A 22990-nucleotide genomic window follows, 5' to 3' on the forward strand; every position below is an offset into this window, starting at 1 on the left:
GCACAGACTTTGTGATCAGTGCCTTGCTTCAGAGACACAAGCTTGTTAATTCCTGACAGCTAGCAGAGTTACTGCATAGCTCAAGGGGCTGAAAGAGACAGATTCATTCCTGTGTCTGCCCATGATATTTCAGGTATCTATATATGGACTTGCAGTTCATTACAGGAAGAAAAAAACAATAACTATGGGACTTGAAGTGTTGTGAGCCTTAAATACTCAAAAATTATTTGTCTAGCAAATTATGTAATACTAATGCTGTGTGTGTATAATAGTCTCCCACTGATGTCTAACCTCAGCTAACAAAGAAGAGGAATGCTAGAAACCAATAGTTACATGAGTGGTTCCTTTAGCTTAGATGCTGATAACTGAATGGTTTTTGTTGCTGAAAGTCAAGCAGGGGATCCCTGCTGGGCCTGATACAGGTGTACATACAATCAGTTGCTGTTCACTGAACTAGACTTAAACTCATTTTTATTAGCTCCGCATATATGCAGGTAATGTTACAGAAGTGCAGCTCCCTCACAATGGCAGGCAAGACCCTTTCCTACATCAGGGCCATGTTCAGTACAGGAGGGTGGGGAACGTATGTGTCTGCAAAAGTGTGAGCATAACTTGGATTAGCTGTACTCATTCATCTTTGCACTGAATCCTAAAAAGGACTTAGACTCTGCAGTGCTTGATGTGTGGGTAGTGGGCCCTTGCATTAGCATTCAGAACGTACACAGGGTGTCTAGGCTTMCTAGACAGTGCTAGGTTACAGTGAAGGTATGCCTGTGCTATGTATCCCAGAAAGATGTGAGCATGAGCTGAATGCAACAGTAACATGATTTTTGGCACCTGGATATGTAAAGGAATTCAGCACAGCCACCATGCCAAGGAAGGAGACCTCTAAAATAAGACTGGCCAGTGCGCAGCTGCTAAGAGCTACCCAGAAGATGCTGAATTTTGTAATGTTTAAACTAGTCCTCAAGAAAGTACCCCTTTCCATTCATGAATCTGGAGGACCTCTTCAGAGGACTGAGGTGATTTCATTACTTCCTTTCTAAAGCATAGCTGCCAAAGGAAGAGGAGATGTTAGGGAAATATCCCTCCCCTACTAACCTCTTTTTTAGTATCACAATGGATAATCACTATCTTGGGCACAGAAAACAGCTTCATCTTCCTTTTCTGTTTGAGGTTCTTCGAACCCTCATTGTTCCCTACCCTTTAAACACAAGGGACTAGGGTGAATGTTGAAGTCACATCACCATAAAAAAAAAAAAAAAAGACCAAACAACCCCCCAAGCCTTGCTTCAAATTATTATTCAAGTAAGTGGATCAAAGGAAGACCACAAGCAAAGAATATTGTTTCATTGTTTAGTGATTGGGATATATATGTAGAAGAGGATAATCGTAGGTTATTGGCCTTATACCAGGGACTGTACATTGTGTTGTTATGGATTAAAGAATGTTATTATGGATTAAATAATGACTGGTCAAAATTCTCTTCAGCAAAATGGAGTTCAGACTGTATGCTAGATCGGAGTTGCCCTGAAACTAACATAGGCAAGTGCTTAACTCCTGGATTAGATCTGAACTGGACAGTGAGCAGCTCAGTCTTGTCAGAACCAGAGTAGCTCTAGGGCTTGCCCAGAGGTATGACTTTGGATACTTCCGGACCTTGAAAGTAAAAAAAGAGAGTCTTACATACCTTTGGGGCTAAACAGCAAAAAAGCGAGGTGCTTGTGGATCTTAGTTTTGATTATCACTGTCCAACTCTCACTTGAAGTTCCAAAGCCCTTAGCATCGAGAGGAAGACATGAAATAATGTTCGTGTCCTATTCTTCCTGCCTTCTCTAACTAGGCTGAGGAGATAGTTGTCTGTTGCAAATTTGGCATTGATAGCATTCTGGCAGCATTATCAGTGGGTCACATAGTAATTGATGGAGAATGCTATTTGTCCTCTCTGTGTTGTAATAAGGAGCTACGAATTCAATAGTGAATCTATTCTTTTAAATACAAAAGTGCATTACATCTGAAAATATGTTGTTCTCTGCGCTCCATATGTGCAGGAAGCAAATTCTGTATTGGCATTTCAGATATGATTGAAGTGATTCCTTTGAATAATATTATTAACATACATCAACATGCACAAGCATGTGTATACAAACAGCAAAGTGCTTTGGGATGTTTTGAAATAAAAGGCATAGTATAAATGTGTTGCTAGTGACGACTTTTTCTTCTAATGTCATTTGTACGATGCTCATATTTAAGCAGTATCTTTTAGTTTTCTATTGTGATTAAACTGTCTTGGCTGTTTAACTACAAAATGGCACAGTGTTAATGCTCAGCACTATTTATTATCAAAACATACATATGCAGATTTAACCGTAAGTGCTRAAGTACTGCATATAATTCTTGTAAAGTGCAACCCCGTATTTGATCAGAGCTAAAATCTTGAACAAGGATTCCTGTTTTGATTAGTGGCACTTACACACTGAGGTAGAGACATTTCATATTACATGATCTACATTTTAACTCCATTTGACATAACGGTAGAATCCTTTTTTCTTGCATAAAAAACTGTAAATCAGATAAGAATTGATTATATTTGTTGGTTTAATGAAGTAAGGTAGTGGATTCCTGACTAATGCATTGGAGACTATTTATATAATAGAGAGTGCTGCCATCATAAATCACTTTGTGGTGAATGCAACAATTTTTTGTTGGAGGCCACCAGAGTCAGGAGCAAAATCAATTCAAATCAAATCACACAGCTGCTGTATACATCAGAAGACTGCAAAGGAATTAATACACTTACATATTTGCTCACCATACATGCCTAAATTAAATATTAACAGTTTGTATGTAGATGAAGTCACCTTACATTACAGCCACTTAATATACTTTTATGCCAGACAGTCCCAGTACAYATTCAACAAAGACTGGCTGGAGTTGACATTTTAAAAAAGCGAACTGTGGGCTGACTGAAGAATACATTGCTAGTGTTTTCCCACTACAGAGACAAGGATCCGGTTTTGAAAATGTGATGAATTGCTCTCACAGTTAAATTACTTCTTTTGATAAGAAATTGAGTTCTGAACTTTTAAAATTATTTTTTCATGTTTTCTACATTAATACCTATGGAGCAGAATTGCTGCAGTGGGTGTTGTTGAAGCCATTTCTGCTTCTTCTTCTATAGCTCAAGTTCAGAGACTGCCATCTCATAATTATGTTTAATGAGCAAATTCTAAAATAAAAGAACATTTCTTTCTTTTGTTTTGATGGAGCCTGGCACTGAGATATATTGCTCAGAGACATAGAGTAATGGCTCTTGAACTTTTTTTTCCCCTCAATAAAAACAGTAACAATTCTCTGAAACTGAAAACTCCTCCTGTCTAGTTGTGAGGGAAAAAGTAAAAAAAAAAGCCTGTATCCTCTGGTTTCTTCTTTTGCTTTGGGAAAAGTAAACAGATGTTTACCAGTCAATCCACCTGAGGAACAGGATCATCATTGTTGTTTGCCTCTTCTTCCCTCTTTTATCATCTCTTTGGTGGTAGTAATTGATGCAAATTCTCAAACAAGTGTCTTGGAAGATTTTACTACTTCTGGTTGGCAAATATTTGATGTTTATTGTGCCCACATGGACTTGAGACCTCATATGAGACAAACGCATTAGAAAAGTATAGCAAGATAGCAGAGAGAAAAAGACCTGTGGGGACTGATCTATGTCTTCCAGGATCTTATGGTTAGTTCATATATCAAAGTATTGGTGAATGACAAAGGACACAGCATGCAGAATGGGAAACCTCCAAGCAAAACATCAATAAAAAAGTTAAAAGCACCATCTCTTCAGCAACAGAAAGACTACTTAACATGATACTCTAATGGAGAAGATGCCCTCTAATATTTATGAGCATTTATTGTGCAGAGAATGCTCCCAGGTTCCCAGATGTGCAAAAGGATGTCAATTTATGCAGTGCATCCTGTTTACCACCATGATGCAGTTTATCAGGGTTAAGACAAAAACTYCACCTCTGTTGTGTTGAGTCCAATAGCAAATGTGGCTGCATTATCCATATTGATGAACCCTGGTGAAAAATTAACACCCTGACCATTTCCATGTTGTCTTTCAGAAACTTGTTGAAAATGAAGGTAAAGGGGTATAGTTGCAAAGACTATGTACTGAAAGCAACCTAATATATGATGCACCATTTGACTGAGAGAAACCCGAGGAAAGAGCGAATGTGATCAAGCGATTTTATACCAAAGCCTTCAGTTTTTTAGGAACGTGCAAGTGATTTCTGGCTACACAGTGCCACAAACTTACAGCTTGGTGTACTTCTGCTGCCGCTGCTAAAGGTAAGTTAGCGGCCTTCAGTATGTATATTGCCAGTACTTAATTCACTGGTTCATATATCAGTACTATTGTAGACCTTCTAAACTTTATACTTGGTTAAAAGGTCTGTGAGCAGGTATCATTCTGAAGTGCTCTGTTCAAAGTATAAAGCTGTAAACTAAATGACAGGTATAATTACAATGTCAAATAGATTAACAGTCAGTCAGTTCCTGGCCATATAACTAAAGGATATATTTAACAAGTCAGTGATCTAAATTTAAGAGCACAAACTCCAGTCAAACAGACTGAATGTAAGTCATTTCCTAGGTTCTGCAATTACAGGAATTTAATTAAGCAATAGAGTAGCCACTTGGGGAATTAAATAAGGCAAGAACTCAGTCTACTTTTTTCTTGTTCTTATTTATGAGTTAAGCTTCAGGTCACGTAACAGGGAGTCTGGGGATGAAGGCCTCTCTTTATTTACACCTTTGTAGCTCCATTTGGCTCTAAGCCTGAAATGACATGGGCAAAACAGAATCACTTTTCACTGGACTGTTGCCCCTTGAGCACAGTAATACACTAAAATGGGAAGAAGCAATATAAAATTAGATGAAGAAAATCTTAACCCCATTCCTGAGACCTATAGACTTACATGAAACAAAAGCATTCTGATATGTGCTGGGCCCTTCTTTATATTTCACATCATAAGAGCTGCATGTTGCATCTAAAAAATGGTAAATAATTTGAGCCAAAATAAATCAGGCTATACAGTAAAAAGCCTAATTTTAAAATTTCTGAGTTACATGTTGACAATGCACTCTTCTTCTGTAAAGTGCTAAAAATTGTCACATCTTTCATAGTGAGGCACGTAAATAAGGTTTCAGTACCAACTTATGATAAAAGTGGACTGACATTTTACCTTAAACAATTACATTGGGTATACCTTTTCCTCCAGTTATTATTAACRCTTAAACTCCTGTTTTGCTTTCAAATTGTGATGTTCCAAAGGCTGAGAGAAAACTGTAGTTAGGAATTTGCTGTTAAAAATAATATAACACAGGAATAAACCAGAGGCCTACTGGGAGTTGACTAATGGAGTGTTTCTGTGCATGTATGAATATGCGGTGCAGTGCAGGCTGAAGTCTAACTATTGTATGTCATACCAACAAAAAGCTAGTTCTTAATACTAGTATTAACTTGACTTACGTGAAACATTCGTAACTTGCAATTTGCTTTTTCGTGTTTTGCTGGAAAAGCCATGTCTTATGTTTTCTGCTGTAACACATTAAATTCAGTATAACTAACTTGATTCTGCAAAGTGGGAAGGCAGTATTTCCTGTGCTAAATTTACCTCTAACGGAGAGTACTTGAACTTGGCTGATATAATTCATTATATGATGCATTATTCACAGAAGTGGATTTATTCTTGATCCCATCAGTTTTTAATTGTTTACAGGACTTATCTCTAACAAACTGGTATGATGAACATTAATCTTGAAGGGGTTCATAAAAAGTATGCTAGTAATTGCCATGAAGAGAATTGTTTGAAAGTTTGGTAAATCTTTCCTGCAAAACTGGATCTAATATTTCCTCACTTTCACATAACACAGTTCTCTCAGGTTTGACCTGAGAATCTAACCCTTTTTATTCTTTCCACTATAGATTTGCAAAGTGGAGCTTATGGAAACATGCAGTAATTTTGCTTTTCTTCAGTGTGCAATACACTGCAAAACACAGGGTGAAAAATATTGTAAGTTTTGCAGGGTGCAATACACTATTAAATCCTGCAGTCTTTCTGCATTAAAGCAATGGGACATTTTGCTGCATAAGGACCTTTTATTTCTTCTCAGAGTGAATTATCAATCCTTTTGCAATCAGCCACCACCTATCACACTTTAATTAGAGATGATTATTATTTCCAGGTAATATGGGTAAGGTTACAGGTAGTGAGATTCAAAATATTGTTATTACTTAAAAGCATTATGACCTACGGATCCAGGCAATCTGACTGTAAATATACAAATGGGATTTAATGAACCTGAAACATTTGAAAGGTGAATTTCAGGAGAAAGATTACCTACAATACAAAATGAAGTTCTCCAACACTCAGCCAGTGTCAGTGTGCTTGCCAAGCTGGAAATTTTGGAAAGACAGAATTCTTGGAAACAAATTCAGATTCAGGTAGGGAAAATTCATAAAGACTCTAGATACAAGAAAAATCATACAAAACCAGACATTGTCATCAGTAAAGGGAAACTCTGAAGGCTAGCACAGGGCACCCATCTGGCAAATCTCTTCCTTCAGCTTCAAATCCCAGGCCCTGACAGCTGTGTCATTTCTGGACTGGGCCAAAAGGGATCCTGCTCTCAAGTTCTGCTCAGTTCAGTGTCTTTGCACAAGTCTGTATGATGCTTGTTTGGGGCACAGGTGGCTATGTCTGATACCCAAGTATGTACTGTACTTTGACAAATTCAAGACTGAAGTTTGGCATGATTAACAAAGGCAATATCAAAATACCTAGTTTTTGGAAGCTGGGTATTGGCAAGGAACTATGACAAAGTTTTAGGAGTGATAGAAAACTTACCCACAGGAAATTTCAGTGTGAGATGGAAAATGACGTTTCTAGCATAAAACATTTCAGAGGTAGGTATCAGTGGAACACTTAGATAAACAATCTATCTGTCCTGTTGGAGAAGAGAGTATACTTTTTGTATATCATCTTCATAAAATAAGCATATCCAAACATTTCATAAAGGACATAAGGGATGATGAAAGTCACAGTAAATGTAAATCCTGATGCTGCTTTTTGGAATAAGAGACATATATGAATAGCTGGGTGTAGATAGCCAACTAACTTTAAATATTGCGTAGAATAAAAGCAGCTACTAGTGAATACAGATCATCAGGATTTGGATTCAGATATAAAAAAGTGAGAGACCAGATAAACAGTTCCCTGAAGTCAGTCCTTATTGTTTCTGTTGTTTCTTTTTAATAATCACCCTCCTTTCCCTGATAACCCTCATTAATTTGTGACCAATCCCCATGTTGCTTCTCTTGGTATGTCATTGTCCTGTTTAATTTTGTAACTTTTTTAAAAAGTAAGTAGGTCATGCTGATGTATATCTACAAATAATACTGTGACTTTTCCTTTTCAGGCTCGTAAGTTTTTGCCCGCCTTTAGACCTGTAGCGTGATTCATGTTTGTCTGTTTAACTTCAGGGAATGATAAAAGTATTTACATGCTGCCRTCCATTTTTGTGACATTCATCTGAGTACTGAGAGGTGCAAGGGAGGGTCAGATGACCCTTCCTCACTTCCCCCCTTTTAAACAAGTCTCTGGGTTTTTACCACATACGAAATTGGCAAGTTGCTTACAAAAATTCTAAGTCATTATATGACTTTGCACTACATCCCAGGAGAACTCTGGTAGGACAGAAGGTGGTAGAGGGATTAGCTCTGTGATGTTYCTTTCCTAACAGCTAGAAAATTCTTGTATTTGCATTCTGTTTTGATCTTTTGAGTCAGTTCTTTTTTGTGCTGATGGATAGTCAATGAATGTGTCAGTGTGACACAATGGAGCATATTCTCATTTAGTATTACATGAGTTATACATGTGTACAGAGAGAACGATATCCCCTTGTGACACACAAACATTTAGATGCAACTTCTCAAATAGGGGATGGTGTGAGAAGCATATTAAGTCGACTATTTCATTCTTATTAATATTTGATTAGAGTATTCTACTATTGTAACTTTTTTTTTGCAGTGAAGAATCATGTACCCTGAGCTATGCAGAAAGACAGGCTGAAAGCTGTCCCGTACAGTCTCTGCACAAACCCACTGACACCATTGCTTGTTGTGTGCGGACCAGCTGAATTCACTGCCAACAACCCTCATATGACCATAGAAGTCAGTCCCAAGGCTGTTACTCCCCTGCAAAATAGTACAGAGGACAGGCACACAGCAGCATATATCAGCATCAGAGAACTTTACTGCAGAGGTGCAGGCTGCACTTATACATTTGCAGAAGACCATTTGCAGTAACTGTTTCAGACCAAGGCATTCTGAAAGCCAAGGGCCTCAGGAATTGTTTAAACTGGAAGCAGCTTGTTCACGTAGCTCTTGTCACACACTTGTTTTGTTCTCCCCACCCTGTAAAGGAGCTATTGCCTAGGCCAGGGGTGCTGAGAAGCCTCATTATCTGCCTCACCTGTGGGGCCTCATTTACCTCCCCCAGCTGTGGGAAATCTGGCAATTAGCAGCTGTTCTTACAAAAGACTGAGATCAGGTGGGGTAGCTTCCTTGAAGAGAAGGTAGTGCCCTGATCAGAGGGGATATTGAAGCAGGATCTCTCTTTACTTAGTACTGAAGGTATGGATGTTTTATTAGCCTAGTAGTGTTTTTTTTTTTTTTTTTTTTTTTTTTTTTTTTTTCTTCCCCCTTAAGATTATCCAAAAAAGAGGGGTTATGGACTGCTGTGGGGGTTACAATGCACTGGAGCCTTTCTGGCAGGCTGTACTGGGCACAGACCTGTGCTATTGCAGTAGGGCTTTTCTGAGTTATCCTGCGGCTGCAGCCTGGCCTGTGGGCAGAGCAAGTGTGGGTTTCTTTAGAGCTGTCTATGTTTGTATGGTCTCAGCTCTCTGTGACATGGTTGGCTTTCCTCTAGGCCAAAGTAGGATTTTTGTTTCTGTGCTGAAGTTATGGCTATCTCCTCTCCTGCTCCAAAGCACCTCTTGATAGCACTAGGCCATGTTCAGAATGTAGCTATTAAAGTATAAGGTAAGGCAATAAATCTATTGAGAGGGTGACAGTAATTTGAATATGTGAACAGTCTAGTGGGTTTTCTATCTGCCTGTTAGCACAGGTTTCTTATGCGTGCTCCAGTAATGGGACTGCCTTCCCTCCCCCTTTTTCGAAATAATTCTAATCCCTGAAGCACATAGTATGTATAATATGCTTGAAGAAGGTAAATGAAAGGACTTTGTTGTTTACAATACTATGTAATATCATGGTAGATCAGTCCAAGTTGTGTTTGGCAACTTCACCTTTAATACTGGAATGCTTAAGCTGCTGTGAAGTTAAGGCAATAGATGAAATGCTTATGAATATTGGCTAAATACTTAGGATGAACCTAAGAGCAGGACAGTGTGTTCATAGGCTGAGCTTCCCAGTTGTAGGTATGCAGGGCTCTGGGCTATTTCTCACTGACACAGATAGACTTAAGAGCATGGGAATCTTTAGTAAGCATTCCTGGGAAGCCTTTGAAGCTCTGGTGGCTCTGAAGCTTCACGAAGCTGCCCAAGTTGCTCACCTATTGCCCCTCATCGTTATACAAACAAGGACAGCGAGAGAGTCAGTCTAGCTGTACAGCGTGACTTTTGGAAAGAACCAGTGCTTGAGGAAAATGGGAGACAGGGTCATAGACTCATAGGGATGCAGCTGGGACCTTTGGATTCCATGAGTTCCCTTTGTAAATTCCAGTCTGTGTGGCTACGGGCTCTTTTTTTCAGAGGAAAATAATGTGGTTATTGGTATAGCATGTATATCCTAAGTTAACTTATCTTCTGTTAGCTTTACTGTGCTGTGGCTTTCYAAAGTGAATAGAAGTAATACTCTCTCCTTTACACAAGGAGGTTCTTTAACCTTCTTGCTATCTAACATTCAAGTTCATAAAAGTGTGATGGTTGCATGAATTCTGGACAAACTGGAAGGTAAGGGAAGTGATTCTTTTAGTCAAGATATTTGTGGGTAAAGTATAATTCAACCTACGGGTGCATTATATGGACCTTAGTGTGGTTCCCCACTTTTTTCTTCCCCTGTGTGTTTGGATTTATTTTTGCTAGCCTTGTTGACAAATCTTTATATTTCTTTTCACTTTTTCTAACCCTGCAGAGGTAACATGGCTAGAAATGAAGTTTACTTGCTTCTGCATACCAACAGAACCAACTTGCAGGCTCCTCTTAGCTGTGTTTGTGAACCCATGGGATGGAAATAGGTGAGTACTACAGAGAATAATTTGTCTTTGTTACAACTGATGCTGTACAAAAGGAACTATCAACCTGTTTATTTTTCTCCCCTGCTGTCACTTCTGAAGAATCCATTTAACTGTAAAAGCACTTGGTATGCCCTCTCTAGAGGGGAAAAAAAAGGAATTCTATTGTGCTAACACTTCTTAGAATCAGTCTTGGAGAATAGCTGATGTGTAGTGCTCTTTTTATGTAAGTTAAACAGATCTATTAAAATACTGTAGGTGATCTGACCTGTCCTCAGGCAAACTGGTGTCAAAGAAATGGAATATGGCAGGTTCCAGTATGTACCCAGTATGTATGTAATAGTAACCTTCCTGCTAAACTTTTCATTGTTTTGCCCTATGCTATTTTGGAAAATATCAAGTATTACTGTATCCTGAATTCTTTATTAGCATCATCTCACTTGCTATCATGATAGTAAGCTTACACAATATTATTGAAATAAGATATATCTTTTAGAAACTTTCATACCTAAGCAATGATGCCCTTGAGAGAGGATAAAGCTCCTAATATTAAATAATTTTGGTCTGCTTAGACCTATTTCTTTTAAAGCTCTTTTCATTATTTGGGATAATTCCAAAGCAGCTTTGAGTTGTCTTGACTACTTCTGCAGCTCAGTTCTGCATCATCTTTTAAAATGCATGCTTATTTTCTAYGTATATATAAATATATATATACAAACACAAGCTGCACCTTTCTGAAGTGAGTAATACCATATGTAGCTTCTACCTGTCTCTTTATTCTTCAGTTAGGACCAATATTTGTAAATCATTCACAGGAGGTCCTGTGTTTTCTGTGGACTAGCATATGAATGTCTGCTCAGGAATACTTTTTTAAATGTTGGCTCAAGCCAATGTGGTAAGAATTATGTTAAATGCTGTAAATACAACCAATGAGGGGAAAAAAAGGAAGTGAAAACTAACTTCTGTAAACATGGACAAGATTAGGTTTTGGTATCTGCTGTGAGGAAGATGTAATTGTTTTGATGATGGTTATAACTTTTTCATGTAGAAAATACTGCACTTTGAATATTGTAACACTAACAGTGTAATTCCAGTGGACAAAATGACTGTGTGTGAGAGAAGGAATTAATATAAAGTTTTTAGAGCAAGTTTTCTAAAGCTTTTTAATACAAGTAGCTTTTTTCATGTCAACAAATCACTGTCTTGGAGCCTTGAAGTGTTTGGGCCCCAAACTTTAATGTCATTTAATATCCAATAAAGGCTTATACCTTCTTTGTAAATACATTTTGGGGAATTTTCATGTCAGACTTCTAAATTAGTTCAAAATGCATTGGGGAAAACCATTTAAGATCTGAGCTGCACAGGCTTGCAGACTCTCCAATTTAACAGGTCTCATTCAAAGCAGCTTGGCTTTCCTGTGGTCAGATCTTACTACAAACCACACTTTGTGTTCAGTCTCAGCTTTATGCACAGTTGAGACAAGGCCTTAGGTTTGATATAGCAAAATGAATCTTTATCTAAAGAAAACATTTCTCTCTCAATTACAGTTTTGGGAGCCAAAATTTACTGAACTGTACCAGTTATAGGTGGTGATAAAATGTGCTAAATCCCTGCTTGGAAAGGCTGCTAGGAGAAACTTTTTTTTCTATCTCCCTGTAACCCTGCACTCCCTTTTGGCAGTTCAGGTAGGCTGCAGTGGGCTGTTTTTCTCTAGAAAAGAAGTACTCTGCTGAGTGGATCTGACAGGTCTCTCTGCTGACATGGTCTAAACAGGACTAGTAATGGAGAAAGGCATATCATATGACTTCAAGTGTTTTCTATTTTAAATAAGGTTGAACCTCAAGATTTTGATTAATTACCCCCTGGAACAAAAAATGACAATTGTTTCTATGCACAGGAAGATATAAGTCATTGTCAGCTTGTGAATTTGGCTAGAAACTCATGCATCAGTGCTTGACAATGGTTCAGTATAAAATATGAATGTACACAGTGCCATACAGAATGTCTGTCATGAGAGTGCTTTCCTGTAACATGTGGTCTAAAAGCTTTAGTAACTAAACTTTGTATGTCTGTTAGTCTGGAAGACTCACTTTCCATTAAACTAGGTGTAGCACTTTAAGAACCATTTCTCTTCATGACTTTTCTGCAAATGTCTATGAACTACTTTGCAGTTGGGGATGGTCCTGTGACTGCCTGGGAGCTAGTACAAGCTTATATCTGTTCCGAAATCTTCTTTTCTGAGTATGTTTGACAGATAATTGTAGTCTTTTCTTTCAATTACTTCATTTTCAGGAAGCAAATTCTGCTCAATGATTGTATAGTTTGCTCTAGGTCTTCAACTTTAAGTGTTTGTGCTATATGTTTTTCCTTAATATCAAGGCTTGCCCAAGAAATAATTTTTCAGATTTTGCGAACACCACTAACGAAGAATAATAAGTTATTAAAGAAGGGTGTATAAATTCTTCAATGTGTAAGATGCCTGAAAAGAAGCAGAGAGGAGTTGGAGGGTAACTTCTGGTTCCTAGTGTGCATCTTCCTCAGCTCTGGCTGGCTCTAAGGACCTGCCCTGGCTGCAGATTGGGGAGGCTTCAAGTCTTCTAGGCAGCTTATCCCTGTGTGCCAGCACTGAAGGACTATGTGGTGCAGCTCTGTCATCTCCCATCCTCACCATTCATTTTAGAGCTGAAGGAATCTTAGCCTTCGACTGTTACACAAGGGAAACTCTTCCAAAGGTGAACCCATATGCTTCTGGGAATTATCACCTTTTTAGACCATGTATCTGGTGTAGAAGAGCTGGGGGAAAGAGACTCTAAGACTTGTCAGTCAGATTAAACAGATTCTGTCCTTTCTCCTGTTTGTATCAGGAATGTGTTTTTAAAATAATCTCTAAATCATCCCTGTTTTGCAGTTTGGGTTGCAATAAACAAACTGGATTTTTCCAGCTGGTTGTGGTCTAAAATATATGGCCAGTGGATTTCAATATCATCTCTCTTTCTCTACTGAACAGCTGCATTAGCTGGGAGCAGTAGTCAGAATCATCGGCAGGACTAAATATGGTTGTCTCTCTTTCAGTGACAGAATAGTAACTAAATCCTGCATTGTTGGGCCTCAGGTGTAGTCACCTGCTAGCCCTGAATGCAAATCACYTTTAACAAATACAAATATGAGCCTACTTTAATTTTAAAGGGTACCTTGTACTTTGGTTGTTACTAATTACATAAGAGGTAACAGCTTCCAGTGAGGCTGGCTGTAGTTAATCATATAATGAAAGCTGTTCAGGGCCTAGATGTGTAGTGTTAAAAGAGTTCTTAAAGGTAGTTATGCAAACTGATGTGTGACATCTTTAAAATCTACATAAAGCAGAAAAGCACTGTTTTTTTAGCCTTCATGAAAATTTATCTCATCTGTTGTGTTTTTTAGGTGCCTGACAAATGTATACCACTAATAATAAACCTGGAACTTAATTTTGGTATTAAAAGCTAGTTGTTTTTCCCCTTATGTCCATGTGTTAATGAAATTCTTGAGGTACTGTCCACCCAGTTGCTCTGAGAAAGCTTAATGAAAATTGGAAATCTGTTTTCCAGATGATTAATGTAGGAGTGAACTGCAGAAAAAGTCTTGTTACGAGGCTAATATGTCTGCCCCACAGAGTGGGTGTGGAAGCATTCAAGAAGCAGTGCAGTAAGAGAAAGCTTCTGAAAAGGCTGAAAGTAAGTCTGTCCAAGAAAGCAGTGATACTGGCTATTTGGTTTCTGACCAAATACACGCCTTTATAACCTTCTGAGAYGTTAAGTTCAGAGATCTTGTCTATATAAATTGTTTGAGATGCCAGATTCCTTAAACTTTTTCAGGTAACTATGGCCAGTTAGTTTTTATCCTTCCTACTYTTGCTGTGTTCCCAAATTTCAGCATGAACCAGAAGAAAAATCTAGAGTAAGCAATGCACAAGTGAAACTTCTAAAAACACTGGAAACAGATGATTCTAATTTTCAAGCTTACTCTCAATTGTTTGCCTAGAGTGTTTTTCCTGAATGTTCTCTGGATTTAAGACACAGGCAAAAAACTCATGTTTGAACTTACCTAGAAAAAAAAAAAATACATTTTATACTTTGTTTTACCCCAAGCTATGTTCTGTCTTGTAAAACTTGCAGTGAAAGAGATCATCTGGTTTCAAAGGGATTCTATACTTTGGCATGAGTTCCCATGTTTTTAAAAATATTTATTCCACTGATTCATGGAAAATGGAGAGGCACTGACACTGATATTGAATCACCATTTTTCTAGCCAAAAAATAAAAGGTGTGGCTTTTTCTGTACTTGAGTACAGTGTTATGGAGGTGGGAGGACAGACAGCTAAGGAAAGGGTAAGAAATGGGAGCAAAGGGAAGCAATGAACTGCAGATGTCCATTGCCTTGCAGCATTACTCAGGTTGTGTTCCATGCTTTGAATTTTTTTCAGGACTGATCAAGTCAAAGTTGCATAGATCGCTGGTCTCTTTGAAACCCTGAATGACAGCGATATTTTGTTAAATACAAATGTAAACTTCTTAATAGCTAGGAAGTATCAACTGGTATTTTACCTGTACAACTCAAATTCAACTCTCTGTGCCTGAGGATGCTGATTATACAAAATTTTTTTATGTAAGGCCCTCCCTCCTTCTCCTGGGAAGATCAATTGCAAATAATCTTGATTAATCTCAAGATGTCATATGTTCAATGCAGATGGATTTCTTTGAAAGAATTTAGTGTGCTTTGGGAAATTAGTGGAAGATGAGTTAAGCGCTAAACAAATTCTCTCTGCTTTTCTGAGTTTAGGTGAATGTTTGTAGACATAAAAACTAGTTTTGTCTGTAGCCAGGTGACCTTTATCACATTCCCATTAAATTCCATAGAAATCATATGATAGCTAAACAAATAGATGTATCTACTCTTCAGTATGGAAGAAACAAAACCTTCTAGAGTGGGGGAGAAGAGAGAAGGTGATGAGATAACTGTACTTAATCTTTCTTGAAAATGACAAACTGTTCTAGCTGGAACTTCCAGCCAAAAAACTGCCCTGTAGCTTACATCTGGTGTGGACTATTGTGCTTGAACTAGTTTAACTTCTGCAAAGCTATCATCAACAGCAAACACTGAGACATGTCAGTCAGCATTAACCACAGATAGTAGTAACAGCTCTATTTAAAACACTTGCACATTCATCTTTGTGTTCAATGATTCTAAACGAAGCATTTATCCAATAGAGGCAACCAGCATACTTGGGGGCAGGGGGGAATGCTGGCAAGCTGCTTGGCAGTGTGGAAGTTAGTGGTGGTAGAAATAAAAGCACCTTTTTTATGGTCTATTTTGCACTCTTGCCCTGTGAGATTTGTTCTGGTTTAGCTGTTGATGTGCACTGTTGCAGCATGCCAGCATAGTGTTTAGTATGAAATTAAATGAGGCACATGGGAATACTCTCATTCCTTGCTTAAGAGTGAGAAACTATTGATTCAGTGTGTGGTTGCTGATGTTATGCATCTGAATTTAYGTATGTCTCTTTTCTGCATGGTTTTTGGTAGTATGGAGAAGCTGTGCACTGTCTTTCTGGAATGAATAAGTGTGTCTTCATAGAATTTCAGTCATGGGCGTTTGTTAGGAGCACCTAAAAAACTAAATTGCTCAGAGATTATCTCACTTTTGCTTTACAAATGTTTGCTTACCAGACTTTGAGTTTGAATTCAGACTTGCTTGTCTGTCCCATTCTGATCTTTCTACCTCTTTCTTCCTTTGAGGATCTTCCCCAAAAGAGAGAATTCGACAGGTTGTTATAGAAACGTTTGGTTTTTTTCTAATGATAAAGCTGGAGGGGAGGGGACACTGTTTTGCAGGTAGATTTGTTCATGGTGGAGTTCTGAGGGATAAGTTTTGCTGACTGAACAATGCTTTTCAAGTTAATATTAAAAAAATTTCAGTGTTTGTTCCTGGCTTGGTAGAAAAATCTTCTGAGYATTGCATCTGTTACGAGCATACTTTAAGCTACAGAATGTTTAATAAAGTATTATTCAGAGCAAACAAACTCTGTGCATTTACACAAGTGCTTTCATGCCTAAGGAATGTGCAGGCAGTTTCCTGTGCTTTAGAGCTTTTACTATTAGTATTCAGAAAATGTGAAGACAGTCTGGCTCCATATGTGGGTAAAAGGGGGCAATATGAGATAGGAGTACCTAGACAATTTTGGAAGAACAGAACAAAGGTAAAACTGGGATAGCAGAAGTCAAAAGACCTTGGACAAGATTAGAAAGCAGCATACAGGCAGATAGTRTATAGCAATGGTATGTCAAAGGCTTGAAGGATTAACATGGGTTTAGAGGAAGATACTTCTTAAACCCCAAGGAGAAGCATTTTCTCTGAAACTTGTTTGACTCATTAAGCCCATTTCTCCACAAATGCAGAAATAGTGTCTTCAGACACTTATTCTTACTGCAAACAGGCATTGCACATTCACTGTGTGAGTGCTGTATATATAGAGTATTAAAGTGTTTAACACAATCATTTCTAGGGATTTATATAGCTTTTAGTCTTTATAAACAGACACTGACAAAACTATTTCAAAGAACTGCGTTTATGAGTTGTAAACTCTTGCTGATATGACTGCAAGGTCTAATTCTGCCTTTTCTGGAAGAAAAAAGTGTATTTAGGAGAGAGTAAGATTACATCTTAACTGAGGAAAGAGTGGCTCATGTATGAAGGGAATCTACAATGTATTGTAATTATGAAAATAGCTCATAAAACATAAAATTCTAAGCAACATTATTSCTCAAATTCTCTTTGCTCCTGAGTAAAATCAGTTTTCAACACAATGATTTCTTGCTTTTACTACACCTTATGTACAGTTAACACATTGCAAATTTTCTAAGTTATAAAAGCTCTTGTGTTGGCAGTGCTTTGTAATGAAAACTTTCATCCTGACTTAAGGCCTAATCCTGTGAAGTGAAGAGCAGCCTCCAATCTTAAGTCAGAGCATGCTTGTTATGAGACACAGTAGCCTCCAAGTCAAAACCCATAATGCTTGGTATCTTGCTGCTATTAATATTGAAGAGAAACTGAAGATAGAAACTGACCTATGAATATGTTTAAAAATCTTAAATTGTTGGAGTTGGTGACAAAGGCAGAAAACCATAGGCTAGTTTTTCCTCACTGGGTGATGCTGTAATGGTAGTTCCTGACTGCAGAAGAGTTCAGAGGTCACCAAAGGCTGAACAAGAAGTTCAGGGGGTTATGTGGGTAGGATTTGTCCTGTAATAGCTTGAGGGATCTTGTTTTTCAAATATAGTGAGACTTTGCTCATAACTGAAGAGAAATCAAAAGCAACAGGAAAACTTTACCTGCAGTGCTGCACAGCCATTTCCTTCCCTTTCTCCCTTTGACATGCACCTTCTCCTGTCCTCTCATGCTCTTTTAGTTATTTCTAACACTTACACTCTTTGTTATTCTTCTCTTCTATTGTCTGCTTTGCCCTCCTATCAAGTATACTTTCCTTCTACTTACACCTGCTCCCTCCATTTCTGTGCTTTTGTTTCTATTTATCCTTTTATCTCCACACCAAGATGAGGAAACAAAGAGTTACTGTAACAGGCAACTTTATAGTTGCAGCCCTGTCTCCAGGGTATGGAAAAGAGGTTATATTCTTTTTTCCCCTAGCACTAGCTCTGCAATGGTGTGTGCAGAAGAGACAGAGCATGAGAGAAGATTTCTGGAGATGGTACAGGAAGAGGAAAAAAATAATCTGATGGTGTTGTGCACCATAGCAAAGGATCTTTGACAGCTTCAGTCATTGCTCAGTTGTGCAAGCAACAGCTTCCATGTGAGCCAAAGACAGGCTTCCAAGTTTTATAGGAAAGACATTGAGCCAATCTGGAGCTTCGCATGCCCAGCTCAAAAACGGTTCAGCAGCCAGCAAAACAGTGRTTGTAATGTACAGTTTAATACAGTATAATTTCATTCCAAAGCAGTAGTAACCTTGAAGCTTATAACAAAGTAGAGGGAACTGCTGTAATAGAAGGATGTTCAAAGTGGATGGTGCTCTTTGTTTCAATTAAAAAAGAAAAAAGCATGAACGGTTCTTTTCCTCAAGTTACACTGGTAGATAGTCATTGCTTTATTAAAAATCTGATCAAGTTTGTTTATGCAGCCATTCATGGATATTTTGTTTCAGGATCATTTTCCTTAATAATGAGGGGAAAGTCATTTAGCCATTATCAGTAACAGTACATTTTGGAAAACTTGATGCTTTTCTTGACATATTAATCTCTTTCCATATCCCAGAAAGCAAATAACATCATGATTTTCTAAAAGAAAGTATTAGTGCGATTTATGTTAAAAACCCACAACCAAGCCACCTAAACAGCTGTTAAGTCCTTTTAGTGATGGTTCAACAGTTACAGAGCTCTAAAGCAGTGTTAATTTTTTGTCAGAATGCTTTTCATCTTATCCTGGGATTATACAGGTTTCCATGCATGTCATACTTCATACAGGATTAAACTTTTTCTATAGTGTCAAAGGAACCTTTTATCTTTCTGAAATGGTTTGCACTTTACATGGTCATAGTCCATATGCAACTGACTCATTAGGTAGAGGCACTTATCTCCCTAACAGCTGTATAGTGCAGGACACAACTCTTAAAGAATCTTCATTGCAACATTCAGTTAAAGTGTGCTAATTATAATTGTGGATTGCTTGAGATAGTCTCTTAAAACAYGTGAATATTGAATGGCTTTGGTCTACTGTCCTGATTTCAGTGTTTCTGTTTATACTAGTAAGCTATGCATGCCCTGCAATTACGAAAAGAGCGCGAATTTAACAACTGATGAGGTTAGTCAAATGACTGCAAAGGTAGGAAATTATGACAAAGGTTAAATATTTTCTATGGTATCATAACTTAGACTATTTTTGCTGCCCTGAGTAATAACTATAGGCATTCAGTTTCTTCTGAGATTCAGACCCTTTGCAGTCTCTTCACTAGCTGTATTTCATTAACTTTTATAAACCTCTTGCCTTCGATAACAGCAAATGAAACTCTGGCATGATGTCTCCCTCTAGGTCACAGACAACTCCAAGTTCCAATAATTCAGTGTTGGAGGTGAGTAAAAGACAAACTATTCTGTCATGTATCAGTAGCTACAATACATCAACTAGTAATACAAGGTACTTACTGTGAAAGAAGCAGGAATATTTTCAATTACCCTCAGCTACTTAATTATCCATAGTTCAGAGATCTGTGATGCTGTACAGTCCTCACTGTTACATAAAGTACCACTTCCTGTTTGGCTCCAAACCGTGAATTTCCTGTACTCAGGCACATAGGCCTAGAAACAAAACTTGAGGTTTCAGTGGTTTTTAATGTTAGTTTAGAACATACAACATATGATAAACTTAGCTCTGTAGAAAAGGTTGGGGTGGGGGGGCAGGGGTGGGAGAGAAAATCATACCTCTTGGACTGCATGCGCTTGTATACAGCGGAGTCAAAGCTCAGTGAAACACAACAACCACAAGAGCTCAAGGACTTTCACTTTTTAATGAACAAACTTTATATGATCTTATCCAAAGCAAAACAAGTGCAACTCTTGTGCATTTTATATAGTAGCGTATTGACATCTCTATGATACCTTGCTGGCATCTGTGAGTAAATACATCCCAGTATATTTGATGATATAACCTGCTTCTGCATCTGTATAAAGCTACAAAGCTTCTGGCAGTGTAACCTCTCAAGTATGTGATTTACAGCTTTTTATTATGTAATATGATATATAAACCTGACCTGAACTGTTTGTGACTAGCAACCTGCACAGTGTGTTTAGGGGTTTCCTAGGCAAGAGTGGTACTAGGGTTCCTTGAGGAAGGAGATCTTTTGATCAGTGTCCTTTCACTGTGATTGGGAGTTCTAAACAAGCAGCCTAAAACTGTCTTTTTACTGCAAGTCCTTGATCTCTTGGTATATGCAAACACAGGGGACAAACTGTGGTAGTCTATCTCCAGGCTTCACTTATTCACATTTTAATATATCCAATGTACAGACCTTGCATGTAGTGAATTTGTAATGGTTAAGAAGTGATTCCAGTGGCAAGGCTAAAGAACCACCCTCCTGATTAATCTTTCTCTGAAGTGACAGTTGCAATTGTTCTGTAAGTATCCTTTCCAGATAAATTCATCTTCTCTTATATTTGTACAATGCTCAAGCTTGTTTTGTTTCCTAACAAATGTTTTCTTATCTCTTAATGCTCTCTAGAACCTTATTATTCTTCAGTTTGGCAAAACCCTTGATCCTGAAAGGTAACCTCCTGGAAAGTCATCTGTAGGCTCCTGTCTTTCTTTCCTATGACTGAAAGAAAATGTTCTTATACTTTCCATTTAAAAAAATTTGTATACTATGAATGCTATAGAAAATCTTGAGTTAGTCTTGCAGAATTCTACAGAATAAATATATTTAAATTCAAGTGTCTAAAATATATGATGGGGGTTTTAACTTCCTGAAGAAGTAGATAAGAATCCCGATTCAAAGTCTTTTTTGTAGAAGTATGTAGTACTATGATATTTATTTTCGGGATGGTCCCCCAAAGACTTGATAAAAGATAACTATGGCTACTGAACTTAAAGAAATAGGTCAGAACCATGCTGTTGCTAGTTCACGTACTTTTCTTTTCCTGCTTGCTCATATGTCTTTGACATCTTTCAGAATCAAAAGAAAAAAGTTTCTTCAATAAGGGAGGACTTCCTTTTAATAGGTGGCTGAATCTGAGGGACAGATGGAGACCAGCAATCATAAGCTATTCTTGTCAGAGGAAGGCAACATCCCAGCTACTGAGTTGGTGGAAATGATTACCCAAGAAACCACCATGTTTGGACTTTTGACAGTGTATGAAGCAGTGGCTAACCACTTTTCATAGACTAGATTCAACCCTTCTTACAAATGTCCTCTCCAGAACTCCTCCTAATTCAAAAATTTACTTCCCTTAAAGGCAAGAGAAGAATACTGGTAAGCATGGTTACTACAGTTTCTTTTCCCTTCACCCTTTTAAATCACTTCTGGTGAATAAATATCTGCCTTGTCTTTTCCAAGTCACTTTCTAAAAATATGAATATGGGAGTAATTTCATTTGTCCAAATACTTCAATGTATTTGTATGGCCTCAACCAGTACAGATTTTCCTTCTTTTTAATGACTCAGCAGGAGAAATTAAGGTATGTTTTTTCTTTTACAGTAGAAAAGGATTTGAGAACATGTCCATGAATGCAGGTATCTTGAGGCCTGACTTCGGTAAAAGACCTTTCTGTCTGATGATCTTTCAACATTGTAGGCAATGTTTTAGGAAAAAGCAGTGCCCGTTAATGTTTTCTTTTTCAGACTAGAAAGCTGTATTTCTTTGCTGCCTGAAATGAAAGTCTGGCTTTGCAGGCATGTATGTTACATACAAAGTCACTCACCTTAATAAGGATTCAACCACAATTCTTGAATATTCGAGGTTAACTTTTTTGAAATGGTCTCCTTCATATTCTGGAAGTTCTTTGAACTTCAAGCACCTAGTTGGATAAGTATTTCTATCATGTATGTGTGCATTTTTTTCTCTGAATTGGGGACAGGTCAGAAAAACTGCATGGCTAGTGGGTAGGTAGAAGTTACCTAATTTAAATATGTCAATCCTTAATTTTTAGTTCACAGAACTATACAAATCACTTTGATTTATTGCATAGCTGGTTATCAGGAGGGACAAATATTTCATTTCTGCTAAGCAATGTATGCATATATGAATACTGCAAGCTACTTTGTCAATGTCACATTAATTATCCAATAATATTGAACCTAATCCTTGCTGTAAACTTAGATGTACATTTCCTTGTATTGTAATAAATTATGATCTATACTCTATCCATTATTGCAACTATATTTTAGTAAAGCTCATCCCTGCCTATTAGCTTATAAAATGAATGGCAAGAGTTTTCCCCTTGTCCTCCATTTGCTAGCTCATGTATGAATGTTCTCCTTTAGTTTGTATAAGCAGCTTTTGCTGTTTAATAAGCATTATTATATGGTGGTTTTGTTACAGAAATAGCAGCTAATTAGAAGCAGACTCAAACTTTCTCTTCCTGGCCTAGGCTTCAGTCAAGAAAAGAACTGCAATCATTGCATCTGCTTTCCTTGGACCTGTGCTCAGTGAAGATAAGCACTTCAATTCCTTATGATCTTTCATCAGGATTCTCCACTGATGATGTTACAATAGTTGTTTCAGTCTTGAAAACCTTTTTGTGCAAATGTCCTTCAAATATTATTTCTTTGTTTAAAAATCAAAACAAAACCAACAAAAATCCCTGCACTCTGGATATCTAGGAATTTGAAGAAAGAATCATGACTTCGCATTGTTCTGTTGTAGGGAACCTAGAAAATTGTTATTTATTGTTGGTCTTCGTGTTTCTTTTTTGCTTTGTGAATGAAAGAAGAAAGGGATAAAAAAAGCTGCAAGAAGTATATTTTTGCAGTTGAAAAATAGCACATCTACTTGCTGAGCAGCTATCAAAGACCTTGTTGCAATTAGATCTGTTGAAATACTATAGTACAACATGAGATAGGCAAAACATTGCATCTAAGGGAAAAGGAGCATGGAAAGGAAAATCAGGTTAGAGAAACATAAAAGAAAAAGATGGAATA

At 37.7% G+C, this 22990-nt stretch overlaps 1 protein-coding gene across 10 annotated transcripts in view; it reads right to left on the minus strand.

Moving 5' to 3' along the window:
• Positions 1 to 19591, minus strand: part of LOC112977285 (bifunctional heparan sulfate N-deacetylase/N-sulfotransferase 4) — a 168726-nt gene extending 149135 nt beyond the window's left edge. For 5 of the 10 annotated variants that reach the window (XR_003257438.1, XR_003257440.1, XR_003257432.1 and 2 more), the window contains exon 1: positions 19504 to 19580. The gene's annotated coding sequence lies outside the window, so the exon portion shown is untranslated. Of the gene's footprint in view, positions 1 to 5524; positions 5594 to 6902; positions 7003 to 19503 lie in introns of those variants that run through there. The other 5 variants (XR_003257434.1, XR_003257433.1, XR_003257436.1 and 2 more) reach the window with 4 other exon arrangements.
• Between the last annotated feature and the right edge of the window lie 3399 nt (positions 19592 to 22990).

This window comes from Apteryx rowi, unplaced genomic scaffold (assembly GCF_003343035.1).
Source record: "Apteryx rowi isolate R43461 unplaced genomic scaffold, aptRow1 scaffold_815, whole genome shotgun sequence".
Classification (NCBI taxonomy): domain Eukaryota; kingdom Metazoa; phylum Chordata; class Aves; order Apterygiformes; family Apterygidae; genus Apteryx; species Apteryx rowi.